At 40.1% G+C, this 14,230-nt stretch overlaps 1 protein-coding gene and 1 pseudogene across 1 annotated transcript in view; both read right to left on the reverse strand.

Moving 5' to 3' along the window:
• The window catches only part of CPM (carboxypeptidase M), a 133,802-nt gene that overhangs the window by 69,323 nt on the left and 50,249 nt on the right, over positions 1-14,230 (reverse strand). The window lies entirely within an intron of this gene.
• Positions 11,281-11,380, reverse strand: LOC114215107 (U2 spliceosomal RNA; annotated as a pseudogene).

Genomic DNA, 14,230 nt, shown 5'->3' on the forward strand with positions numbered 1-14,230 from the left:
CAGCTGTAGAACCGGGTCCTTGGCTCACCTGGAGCCCCGGCACGCGGTGAGAGCTCCACGTGGCTCTCACGGGTCTCTGCGGCGCTAGTCGTAGGGGCCGCGCTCCCAGCTGTGCCAGGCTCCCCAGCCGTGCTCTGAGGACGCGTGGGGTTTTATTTTATTTTTTTAAAAGATTGATTGAAGAGCGCGCACGAGACGGGGGAGGGCCAGAGGGAGAAGCAGCCTGCCCACTAAGCACGGAGCCCGATGCGGGGACTGATCCCGAGACTCCAGGATCATGACCCAGCCGAAGGCAGCCGCCCAACCGAGTGACCCAGGCGCGCAGAAGCGTGGGGTTCTAGAGAGAACGCATGTGTGTAGAAGTTTTAAATTGCCAACTGTGCAGTATAGGAAAATTTCCGACAAATTTAGTTGGTGTGTGAGATTGGCTAAATCAGTCAAATTTAAAACTGGAAATCACATGGAAGAAAGCACACCTACTATTTGTAAATCCAACAGTCCCCCCACCAACACTCCCTAGGCCAATTTTAGTTCTCTTTCTAAAAATGCTTCTTTCTGGAAGGTGGTCTACATTTGCCCTAGGGATAACAAAGATTTCAACTAAACCGGGGAGGCGGTTTGTGGTGCGGGCCAAGACCTCACACACCTGTCACACATTACCTGTCAGAGAGATTGGAGATTTGTGCCAAGGGTCCAGTGAATATGAAAAGCTTGAAAACCACTGATTTGGGATAATACTCCTCTTTAACAGATTAAAAATCCTAGAGCCCCACTGAAAACTAATTGAACAGAATTTCTCTCCATGAGGTCCTGGAAAGGACATTTTAAAAAAGTGTCTTGAGTGAATCAAATATGCCATCTGGAGCTGAAAACCGCTATTGATTTGCCTGCCTCTTCTTTGTTGCAGATGCAGATGCTATTGTAGAACTGAGCTCTCAGGAACAATGAGGCCTCCTGTGAGTCCCAGGCAGCAGAGCCCGGATGGATAAAACCTAAGACTGTAGCGTCACAAGGTATGGGTTCCAATCCTTGCCCGGACTCTCTGTGGTTGTGTCAACTCACTATGCCTTAGTTTCCTGGTCTGTAAAATGGAAATAGTAATTGCACCCACCTAACTAAAGTTGGCAGGCACACTGTAAGAACTGTATGAGGTGTTTATTAAATAATCTAGTTTAATTCATACCTTTAGACAGACTTTTCTAAGAGTCGGAAAATCTTGACACGGGTGTGTTTTTGAGCGGATTTCTTTTTTAAGTATCAGAGTTACTATGCTAACTGACTTCTACTAGATGGCTTGAAGAGGTTCTTTCGCTGTTGTTCATTGACTAAGAGGTTCCAGAGGAGGTGGAATGGGGTTGAGGAGGTTACCTTTAGGCAAAGTTACTATAAAAATGGGAAAAGGAGCTGATGAGGAACAAAGTGAAAGCTTGCTGATTGGACTTTAGAAATGATACATTTGTTATAGAAGAAGGTAGCAGTTATAAGATTTCCTTCAGGGGTACTGTGGCTGGAGACTGGAGAAACGTTGGCTTTGTCAATACTGGGGTGGAGATTGAGGGTTGTTGTTCCAGAAAAACAAAGGGGTGAAGTAGAGTTGAAATTCCTGTCCTTGGGATTCACAGCAGGTGGGAAAGGAAGCAAATTCAGAAGAGAACCAATCAGAGAATGGAGGTAGAGGGTACAGAGGACTGAGGGCTGAAGGGCTAGAACCTAGTGACTCCAAGTGTGGCCCAGGAACCGAGTTGACATCACCTGTAAGCTTGTTGGAAAGACAGGCTCCCTTGTCCCATTACAAACCTACTGAATCAGAATGTGAATTTTAATAAGATTCTAGTTAATTCATATATGTACATTCAAATTTAATTTGTTCTGGTCTAGAAGGAGCAAAGGCTTAGTATTAGAGTCTAATGAGAAATAAAGAAAAATAGAAGGTTGGTCTAATAGAATAAAACACTGAAGTATAAGACTTCAGAGGTGATCTTTCTAAATATGACACCATTAACAGTAAAACCACAATAAAGAGGCTAATAATTTGACAACATAAAAAATATATACCTTCTGTAAAGGAAAACTCAGCATAAATGTTACCAGAAAAATTACAAATTGTAAGGAAGAATTACTAGCTCTTACAAACCCAAGAATGGACAAAAGACATTAATTAGCAGCTCACAAAAGGAGAAATACAAATGACCAATAACCAACCTGGTTAGCAATCAAAGAATTTACAAGTTTAAAGGGCAAAATGGTATGTTTTGCTTTTCACTAAGAAAGACAGTACTTGGACAAGATATGAGGAAATGTGACATTTCTGCTGTTTAAACGGTAATATAAATTGATACAACACTTTTGGAGGACTATCTGGGAATAGATATCAACATTTAAAATATGTTGTTCCTTTCTAGGAATTTAAGCTATGCAGGCAATTCAAAGAAGTGCTAAGTTTATATATGTTAAGATCTTTATTAGCACCACTGTTTTTAATTATAAAAAAATAGATTAATATAAATGTCAAATAATAGCAGATTGATTGTATCAGTGGTTCTCAACTGGGGCAAGATTGCCCACAGAAGCCATTTGGAATAGCTGGAAACATTTTTTTTTTTAAGATTTTATTTGTTTGTTTATTCATTTGAGAGAGAGAGAGAACGCATGCTCACAGGGGCGGGTGGGGGTGGGGGGAGGGGCAGAGGGGGAGGGAGAGGGACAAACAGATTATTTCTCTGAGCATGGGGCCTGATGCTGGGCTTGATCTCAGGATCTTGAGATCATGACCTAAGTGGAAATCAACAGTCGGATTCTTAACTCACTGAGCCACCCAGGGGCCCCTAGCAGGAAACATTTTTCATTGTCATGACTAGGGGAATGGTGCCACTGGTATGTAACTGGTAGATGGCAGGAATGCTACAAAACATCCTACAGTGCACAGTACAGGCCCCACAATAAATTATCCAGCCCCAAATGTCCGTGCTGAGGTTGAGACACCCTGAGTTAGATGAAGAATACTACATCCATAAAATATTTTTTAGCCATAATAATGATGATGTGGGTCTGTATAGATGGGCTTGGAAAGGTAAATTATTGAGTGGCAAAAACCAGATTATAAAAGTAAAATGAATGGTAAGATCCCATTTTGGAAAGCAAAGAAAAAACTATTCCTAACAGCAAGTTTAAGAGGTTGCAAAAATGCTGAGTGGTATGCTCTGGATTGCAGTGTTTTGATTCTCTCTTTTGAATCTTTCTGTATTCTCTTTTTTTTTTTTTTCAAAGATTTTATTTGACAGAGAGAGACACAGCAAGAGAGGGAACACAAGCAGGGGGAGTGGGAGAGGGAGAAGCAGGCCTCCTGAGGAGCAGGGAGCCCTATGCGGGGCTCGATTCCAGGGCCCTGGGACCATGACCTGAGCCGAAGGCAGACCCTTAACGACTGAGCCACCCAGGCACCCCTGAATCTTTCCGTATTTTCTGAAAAAATTCTCCAGCAAATGTGTTAGTTCATTTAATCAGAAAAACAAGGCATTTTCATCAAAAAGCAGAACAGAGCAAAAAGCCGAAACATCTGAGATGAACAGTTCTGAATGAATGCAATATCTAAAATTCTTTGTACTGAATCACAGAAGTGAAGAAGAGTGAAGAAGTGAATTGCAGAACTGGAAGGCCATTGGAAATGGGATATGAAGGAATTGAAAAGGGAGAGAGTAGATCAGTCCTGCTCGAAAAATGCTGAAGTTCCCTGAGTTAGTAGCAGCAATTGGAACAGAGGGAAAGACTTATAGCTATGGTCTAAATAACTCAACAGAGGTCAACAAGAATGAGAAGTGTCACTAGATTTTGTGATCTTTAAGCTTTCTTTTTTCTTCTTCCAAAAGTGTCACAAGAAAATATGAACAACATAAAAGAAATTTCTGAAACCTACAAATTCCACTTGTCCAGAAACAACCATTCTTTTTTTTTTTTTTAAAGATTTTATTTATTTATTTGAGAGAGAGAGAGAGAGAAACAGCATGAGAGGGGAAAGGGTCAGAGGGAGAAGCTGGCTCCCCGCTGAGCTGGGAGACCAATGCTGGACTTGATCCCAGGACTCCGGGATCATGACCTGAGCCGAAGGCAGTCGCTTAACCAACTGAGCCACCCAGGTGCCCCAGAAACAACCATTCTTAAAACAAATTTAGGTATCAGTTGGCCCTCTAGTATTGCATAGTTTTTTCTATTTCACTATTATATGCAGAACACCCATAATCATTCTTAGAGCTAAATCTTTGAGCACATCCTTATCTTCTTAGGATTGATACTTAGATAAGCAATTGCTAGGTAAAAGAGCATTTATATTTTTAAGATTTTAAATATTTTTAAATATTTAAAATAGTACCAAGTTGTACTTCTATAAAATGTCAAAGTAAAATTTCAAAATGTTATAAAATAATTCTCATACACATACAGTTAAACACAGGTCAAGTTTTTAACTATTGAGAAAATCAGCAGTAAACAAAGCTGATTTAAGGAAAGATAAGAGAAATAATGTGCATACATCAGTATAAGAAAATACTGAAGTCATTCTAAACTATTGCTAAATTAGATAAAAATCTGATTAATGTCCTATAGAACATTAAACTGTTACCTTTGGTGCTATCCTCTTTACAGAACAGAAATTATGAGCATCTTAACCATTTTCTACAAATTAACAACTAAATTTCTTTTTTTTTTTTTTTAAGGATAAGTTTTAGTTTATGCCTATTAAAGAAATTGAACCAATAATGAATAACCTTCCCAAATGGAAAGTGTCAGGCCCAGGTGGGTTTACTGGTGAATTCTACCACCATTTAAAGAAGAAATTATACCAACCCTTTACAAACTCTTTCAGAGGATAGAAGCAGAGCGAACACTTCCTAACTCATTCTATGAAGTCAGCATTACCCTTAAACTAAAACCAGATAAAGACATTATAAGAAAAGAAAACTATAGGCCAATATCTGTCATGAATATAGATGCAAAAATCCTTAACAAAATATTAGTAAATCAAATCCAAAGAAGTATAAGAAGAATTATACATCATAACCAAGTAGGCTTTATTCCTGGTATGCAAATCTAGTTGAACATTCAAAAATCAAATAATGTAATCCATCACATTCACAGACTAAAAAAAGAAAAACCACATGATCATATCAATAGATGCAGAAAAAGCATTTGACAAAATCCAACACCCATTCATGATAAAAACTCTCAGTAAACTAGGAATAGAAGGGAATTTTCTCAACTTGATAAAGACTATACAAAAAACTTAGAACTCACATCATACTTAATGGTGAGAGACTCAAAGCTTTTCCACTAAGATCAGGAACAAGGCAAAGGAGGTCCCCTCCCACTACTCATTTTCAGTATTGTATTGGAAGTCCTTCCTAACACAATAAGGAAAAAAAAAGCAAAGGCATACAACTGGGAAGAAGATATAAAACCATCTTTGTTCACAGGTGATACGACTGTGTAGAAAATCCAAGAGAACTGACAAAAAAACCCTCCTGGAACCAATAAGTGATTATAGCAAGATTGCAGGATACAGAGTTAACATTACAAAAGTCAATTGCTTTCCTATATACTAACAATGAATAAGTGGAATTTGACATTAAAAACATGATACCATTTGCATTAGCACCCCCCAAAATGAAATACTTAGGTATAAAACCAACAAAATATGTACCAGATCTATATGAGGAATACCAGAAAACTCTGATAAATGATATCAAAGAAATAAACAAATGGAGAGATATCTCATGTTTGTGGATAGGAAGACTCAATATTATCAAGATGTCAGTTCTTCCCAACTTGCTCTATAGATACAATGCAATCCCAATCAAAATCCCAGCAAGTTATTTTGTTGGTATTAACAACCTGACTTTAAAGTTTATATGGAAGGGCAAAAGCCCCAGAATAGCTAACACAATCTTGAAAGAGAAGAACAAAGTTGGAGGACTGATGCTATCAAACTTCAAGACTTACTCTAAAGCTACAGTAATCAAAGCAGTGTGGTACCAGTAAAAGAAGAGATAAATAGGTCAATGGAACAGAATAGAGAGTCCAAAAATAGACCTCCATAAATACAGCCAACTGATCTTTGACAAAGGAGCAAAAGCAATACAGTGGAGCAAAATAGTCTTTTTACTAAATGGTACTGGAACAACTGGACATCCACAGGTAAAAAAAAACATGGATCTACATGCAGACCTTACACCCTTCACAAAAATTCATTCAAAATGGGTCATAAATCTAATGTAACACTCGCAAAGCTATGAAACTCCTAGAAGATAACATAGAAGAAAGCCTAGATGATCTTGGGTGTGGTGTTATCTTTTGAGATACAACACCAAAGACGCAAATCATGAAAAAAAATTGATAAGGTGGACTTCATTAAAATGAAAAACTTTTGTTGGGCAAAAAGACAGTATCAAGAGAATTAGAAGACAAGCCACAGGTTGAAAGAAATTATTTGCAAATGCACATCTGATAAAGGAAAGGACAGTTATCCAAAATATACAAAGAACCCCTAAGACTCAACAATAAGAAAATAACTTGATTGGAAAATGGGCCAAAGACCTTAACAGACCCTTCTCCAAAGAAGATATACAGATCGCAAATAAGTGTATGAAACTATACTCCCCCCATCATATGCTTTAATGAAAATTAAAATAACAACAAGATACCACTATGCACCTATCAGAATAGCCAAAATCTGAAACTCTGAAACACCAAATGCTGGTGAGGATATGGAACAACAGGAACTCTAATATATTGCTGGTGGGAATGCAAAATGGCACAGCCACTTTGGAAGACAGTTTGATGGTTTCTTACAAAACCAAACAAATTCTTTTTTTTTTTTTTAGATTTTATTTATTTTTCAAAGAGAGAGAGAGAGAGCACAAGCAGGGGGAGTGGCAGGCAGAGGGAGAAGCAGGCTCCCCACTGAGCCAGGAGCCTGATGCGGGACTTGATTGTAGGACCCTGGGATCATGACCTGACCCAAAGGCAGATGCCCGACTGAACCACCCAGGCATCCCAAAATCAAACAAATTTTTACCGTACGATCCAGTAATCCTGCTCCATGGTATTTACCCAGATGAGATAAAAAACATGTCCACATAAAACCTTGCACAAGGATGTTCATAGTTTTATCCATAATTGTCAAAACTTGAAAGCAACCAAGATGTTCTTCAGTAGACTGTGGGATAATCCAGCAATAGCATATTATTCACTGCTAAGAAGAAATGAGCTATCAAACCATGATGAGATATGGATGAACCTCAAGTGCATTTTACTAAGAGAAAGAAGCTAATCTGAAAAGACTACATACTAATGAGGACATTCTGGAAAAGACGAAACTATGGAGACAATAAAAAAATCAGTAGTTGCCAAGGTGGATGGGTTGTGAGTGGGCAGAGCAGAGAGGATTTTTAGGGCAGTGACAATGATGGATATATGCATTATACATTTGTCCAAACTCATAGAATGTACAACAATAAGAGTGAACCCTAAGGTAAACCAGGGACTTTGGGTGATTATGACTGGTCATCATAGGTTCATCCTCCATGAAAAATGTACCATTCTAGCGAGTGATGCTAATAATGTGAGAGGCTATGCACGTGTCTCCTGCTATCAGGAAGTAGAGCATTCCTATGAGAACCTTCATAAGTCTAAATGGTATAAAGCAAAGAAAACAATTATCATTAATTTATATGGAAGATTTTCTGAGCACTCCCATGCCCCCCCAAAATAATCTCTTTTTAGGCTTTTCTGATATCTTAGGACACATCTTGTTACTGGATGCACAACATAAATCAAGATAAAGCATAGATGCTCACAGACAGTTTCAAGCCATGGGGCTGAGTGTAGTGAGTCTGGTGGCACCACTCTTGCAGCTTGGGGTGCACACTGCCTCTACAATAGCTTGCTGCAAAGCAAACATTGAAGGCTAATTTTACTTTTCACCTTTTTCTGTAAAAGTAAAAATCAGAAATGGATATTTACGTAGGTCTTTTGTAAATGCAAAATGGTGTAATATGAACTTTTGAAAAGCAGGAGATACCTGTATATGGGAAATCTCTGTGCCTCCTCAATTTTATTGTGAGCTGAAAACTGCTCTAAAAAATTGCCTTAGGGGCACCTGGGTGGCTCAGTCTTAAGCGTCTGCCTTCTGCTCAGGTCATGATCCCAGGGTCCTGGGATTGAGCCCCGCATCGGGCTCTCTGCTTGGCAGAAGCCTGCTTCTCCCTCTCCCACTCCCCCTGCTTGTGTTCCTGCTCTCACTGTGTCTCTGTCAAATAAATAAATAAAATCTTTTTTAAAAAAATTGCCTTAAAGGTTGCTGGAGGGGAGAAGGGTGGAGGGATGAGGTAACTAGGTGATGGACATAGGAAGGGTATGTGTTGTAATGAGCCTTGGGTGTTATATGACTGATGAATCATAGAACTGTACCCCTGAAACAAATAATACATTATATGTATTGAATTAATTGAATCTAAATTAAAAAAGCCACATTTTCTTGAAATTTCACATGTAAAATGATGTCTTGTACTAATGCCACTCACTGATTCTTTCCACTGCTGCCGCTTCCTATGTATCTAAGAGGAGGTGGTATTTATGTTAAGTCTGACTCTTCTGGTACCTCTCTCTCCGCATTATACCTACCTCTTGCAAACTAGCTCCCCCAAATCAGATCTATCCCTCCACCAAAACTGGATTTATTATTATTTGATAAAAACAAAAGAAGAAAGTGACTTTACAATATTGCAAAATAGAAAGATTATAATATTTAGCAAAGGATATGGAAGTCGTTAGTGAAAAGCTAGATGGTTTCCATGAAGGTCCAAGATTTGATTCTTCCCCTTAACTACCAAGGAGTGATATCTAAACAGTGGGACCCAGAAATTTAAAGAACACAGGTTAACTCAAGCATTCTATTTAAAACAAGAACTCTGTAGTCTGTGCTATACCTATTTTTGTTTTGTTCCTTTTTTTTTTTTAGAACTGTACATCTTTTTAACAAGCATTTCTCTAGGAATGGTGATTGTGTTTTCTATTTGCTATGGAAGCTATCTATCAAAATCCAAGCAAAGTAGTTCTTTTATCTTGGATGTGCGACTATAAATATGTTAGCATTCCTTTGGGAGATTCATAAAGAATTTATGATAAAGTTCTGAATCCTAGAATTCTTTTTTTTTAAAGATTTTCTTTATTTATTTGAGAGAGAAAGAGAGAGCATGAGCAGAGGGAGGGGCAGAGAGAGAGAGGGAGAGGAAAGGGGAAAGAATCTCAAGCAAACTCCCCACTGAGTGCAGAGCCTGACTCGGGGCTTGATCTCATGACCCTGAGATCATGGCCCAAGCTGAAACCAAGAATGGGACACCTAACCTACCAAACCACCCAGGTACCCCTGAATCCTAGAATTCTTGATGGTACACAGAAAAAAATAAAAGGACTGGGGCACCTGGGTGGCTCAGTCGGTTAAGTGTCTGCCTCTAGCTCAGGTCATGATCCCAGGGTTCTGGGATCAAGTCCCAAATCAGGCTCCCTGCTCAGTGAGGAGCCTGCTTCTCCCTCTGCCTCTCTCCCTGCTCGTGCTGTCTCTCTCTCTCTCTCTCAAATAAATAAAATAAAAGAACTGAAAAATGCTATTTAAGTCAGCAAAAAGCACAGCATAGTTCCTAGAAGAGAAGAACAAAACATAGCATGACTATAAATGCATCTACCATTATCATTCTTTCCATGGTCCATCTTCAGCACTATGTCATTGTGGGAGTAGACCTATTTGCAGCTCTGCCCCACTCTCTTATTTGCATTCATTCATTCACTCACTCATTCCTTTATCAAATATTTATTGCTTACTCTGTGCCAGGCACTGGGATATTGCCTAGGGATTACAACTGTGAACAAGACAGGCCAAATCCTTGCCCTCATGTAGCTTACATTCTACAAGAGCCCAAATTCTCCAATAGAGAACATCATATGTTCTCAGAAACCTGTGATCTTTCTTGGGAGCTGGCTTGACACTACTTTCTGCCTTTTACGTCTTATCCTTAGTGGTGTGGACCACATTCTACACTGCGCAGCATGACCTTCTTTGCTCAACATTTTCTCTATCTACTGACAGTGAAGTGGAATTACACTTTAATCAGATGAAAGTTTGATCCAGCACTGCAGTAGGTCCTAACACACCACTTGAGAACCACTGTCAGGAAAAATCTAAACAAGTGTGAAATTTAATTCGGTCCAGAAAGATACCTCTAAAGTGAGTGAAGCATCATGTTATAATTTTTTGTTTCCCGCATTGCATCTAGGTCAGTGCTCAGTACATGCTTGCTGATTTATACATGTTACTCTAGAAAGGATAGAACATCAACATATTATACATAATAAGCAACACAGTGAATTGCTAAAAACCGTGTCTGTGGAGCCAGACTACCCAACTTTAAACCCTCACTCTGTCACTTACTATGTGGCTTTGAGTATGCCACTCAACCTCTATAAAATGGGGCTAATCATGGTTTCGATCTTACAGGGTGATAGAGAACTTACAGGGTTGCATATATTAAACGAGTTACTATAAGCTAAGAGCTTATAACCAACAGTGGCATATTGGAAATGCTTCATAAGCCCCAAATTAAAACTATTGTTATTATTATTACTACCTAGTGAAAATGAACAAACAGAAAGGAATACAAGGTCTAATATATGTTTCTGTTTCTCTTTTATTTCTACATGCTAGCATCTTCCAACATACTCCCAACAGTGGAATAGGTCTTTATCAACTGTGATAATTTACTGTCAGGGAGCAATTGTTAGGACAATGACTTTTTCTTTCAAAGCATGGTCTTTGAGCACAAAAGTAATACTTTTCCTGCTATGCTTTATATAGATGATAGATTTGAAAGAAAGCCTCCTGGGCCTAAGAAGGCAAATTTCCAAAGCCAAGATGGTAACATTTAGCAGCATTTAACCTGGTCATTAGATTATGTAGATATCAAACCATCTGATGTAAGAGCAGATGATAAATGTACCCTTGTCTCTTTAGGAAACAGTGTAATCGCTGAATTCTACTTTCTTCTCTACTTTGTATTAAATGAGAAATAGCTATCTTTTGGCTCATTTAAAAAAAAAAAAAAACAAACCTGTATATTTGAGAAACAAACCCCCAGACTTGTTAATATTCCATACCTGCCATGAAAAGGGGTTGGTGTGGGGAGAAAGAAAGAAAAAAAGATGTACGTAAACTAGAATGACAAAGAGACTATTTGAATATAGTTGAAACTTGTAAGTTTCACCTATGTATAGGCGGCTTTTAAACTGGTAAGAACAGATACTACACTTGATCTTAGCCAAAAGGGTGAGAAGTGAAATGGAGGCTGCCGTTAGACAACAGGCTTGAGCAACGGATACCTGATCAAGGCAGAAGGGCCCAAAGTGACCCCGAGCCCCTGATTGAATACAGGAGATCCACCTCAAAACACCCATAGGCCCAGGGGTGCCTGGGTGGCTCAGTCGTTAAGCGTCTGCCTTCGGCTCAAGTCATGACCCCCAGGGTCCTGGGATCCAGCCCCGCATCAGGCTCCCTGCTCGGCGGGAAGCCTGCTTCTCCCTCTCCCACTCCCCCTGCTTGTGTTCCTTCTCTTGCTGTCTCTCTCTCTCTGTCAATAAATAAATAAAATCTTAAAAAAAAACCCCAAAACACCCATAGGCCCTAACTAACCAATGGGTTACTTACAACCAGGCACAATCACCAGAAAAGGGAGAATTCCATGTCATCATACCTCCTCACCTTCCCTCTTTAAAAGCAGCCCTCAACCACTGCCTCCTTGCAGACAGCCTCTCCGTCCCTGTTCTGCCCTCCTCTCCCTTGTGGTGTATGCAGTACACTTCTGTCTCCTTTGTCCTGCCTCAGGTAATTCCTTTCACCGCCCACCCCCACATTTGGGGGCCCCCTTCCAATTGGGAGAGGCACCACATTTAGACACCACAATCTAATCATTTACTTTTCAGTTGATTCTTTTGAAAACAGCCTAAATCTTGTCTGTTCAACAATGGACTCCACAAAATCAAATTATAAATACATTTAGACAGTACTCAAAGCAAATTCTCTTGTCTTCTCATGGTTAACTGATTCATTCAGTCAGGGTGCCAGTGTTACAGGATTTTTTTCCTTCGTCGGTGCCCACGGTTCTTGGTCATGCCACTTGGAAGAATGAAGACGCAAACCAGACAGAGTGGTGGGCAGCAAAACAAGGTTTATCGAGCCATGGTAAGGTGATAGTAAAAAGCCACCGGAGAGGGAGGGGACCCAAGAGGGTTACCACTGGAGTTTTTTTTTTTTTTTAAAGATTTTATTTATTTATTTGACAGAGACAGAGAGAGAGAGATAGTAAGAGCAGGAACACAAGCAGGGGGAGTGGGAGAGGGAGAAGCAGGCTTCCCGAGGAGCAGAGAGCCAGATGCGGGGCTCGATCCTAGGACCCTGGGATCATGACCTGCACCTAAGGCAGACTCTTAACGACTGAGCCACCCAGGCGCCCCGCCACTGGAGTTTCTCAGTCTAGGGGTTTTTATGGGCTCATTGTCGGGCTGTTTTAATCTGATTAACCTTCCCTGCGCCTGTCATCCAATCAGGTTTTTGTCATCTATGTATGTATGTATGTATGTATGTATGTATGTATGTATCTATCTATCTATCTATCTAATCTATCTATCATCTATCTATCTATCTCATGGGAAAGGCTGGAGGGCTCCTTCCAGGGTGGTGTAAAATCCTTTTAAGGGTGGTTTCCTCTTAGGGCAGGGCTTCTTGTCCCTGCCCACCTGCCTTCCAACTATCCTTCATCACCAGTAATTATTTATTGAGCATTTAATAATATGCTAAGCACTGCAAATGCCATGGTCAACAGGAGAAACAATCTACACTTTAATAGAGCCCGTATTCTATTGGGGAAGACTCAGACAACCACTCAATGACCATGTTGATCTGTATAACAAACAGGAAATTGTAGGATATTGTGACACAGACTAACAGAAGGTGCTAATTGGGCAGGGGTGGGCATGAGTGGAGGTCAGGGAAGGTTTCTATAAGGTGTGTCTAAATTGAAGCCTGAAGGAAGGAGAGGTAGAGGGCCCAAGCAGAGACAATCGTATGCTTCATTTTATATGCTCAGGTAATTTTTATTACATTTCTTCACACACAGCAGAAACAATATTGAGATAATGATAAGCTGTTTTGTTTTGGGAGGCAAATTATGCTTGGAGACTGAGTTTGTCTTTGCCAGCAATTAACACAGGTTTGCTGTGGGAATCTCACAAACCCAGAGCATACAGGATAAGGTCTCTTAATAAACTAGTAAAGAAATAACATACCCCAAACCAGTGACAGATCAATCACATAATTCCAGGCAACAGGAAGAGAAAGGAATAAAGTCCAAATGTAGTTGATGTGTGCTTTTATATGAGTTGGTACTCAGGCTACCGGACTGCCTTTGACACTGTTGGGAAAAGAGTTGCCTTTACCAGGTAGGAGCTAATTGCCCCAAGGTCTTCGGAGAGCTATTCAGGTCAGCTACGCGTTGCCTTGCCAGAACCAAACATTCTTGGGCAGTCCTCACAAACTCTTGGTATTTATAGTCAAAATGTCCCCTGACCATTGTTGCTTCTTTGTGTGCTTTTATTGATAAGCACCCCCTCCTCCTTGGGGCCCAGAGTTCCTAAAACCTTTGGAAATTCCTGAGTGATGAGAGTTTTTAAAGCTGTCTCTTGTTATGTTAATTAGGTGATTTTTGGGGGACCACACCTAAGGAGGGGGCTAGTTGTCAGGAAAACCAAACATGCTATTAGAAGGTTGGAACTTTCACCAACAGAAAAAAGACAGTCTCCTCAACAAATGGTGTTGGGAAACTTGGACAGCCACTTGCAGAAGAATGAAACTGGACCAATTTTTTTACACCATACAGAAAAATAAACTCAAAACGAATGAAAGACCATGTGAGGGGCGCCTGGGTGTCTCAGTCGGTTAAGCGTCTGCCTTCAGCTCAGGTCATGATCCTGGGGTCCTGGGATCGAGTACCCCCGCATCAGGCTCCCAGCTCAGGGGGGAGTCTGCCTCTCCCTCTCCATCTAACTTTCCCCCAGCCCATGCTCTCTCTCCCTCTCTCTCACATGCTTTCTCTCTCAAATAAATGAATGAATGAATGAATAAATAAATAAATAA

This window comes from Eumetopias jubatus, unplaced genomic scaffold (genome assembly GCF_037043125.1).
Source record: "Eumetopias jubatus isolate StellerSeaLion01/CBP00866 unplaced genomic scaffold, mEumJub1_p1.0 scaffold_8, whole genome shotgun sequence".
Taxonomy (NCBI): domain Eukaryota; kingdom Metazoa; phylum Chordata; class Mammalia; order Carnivora; family Otariidae; genus Eumetopias; species Eumetopias jubatus.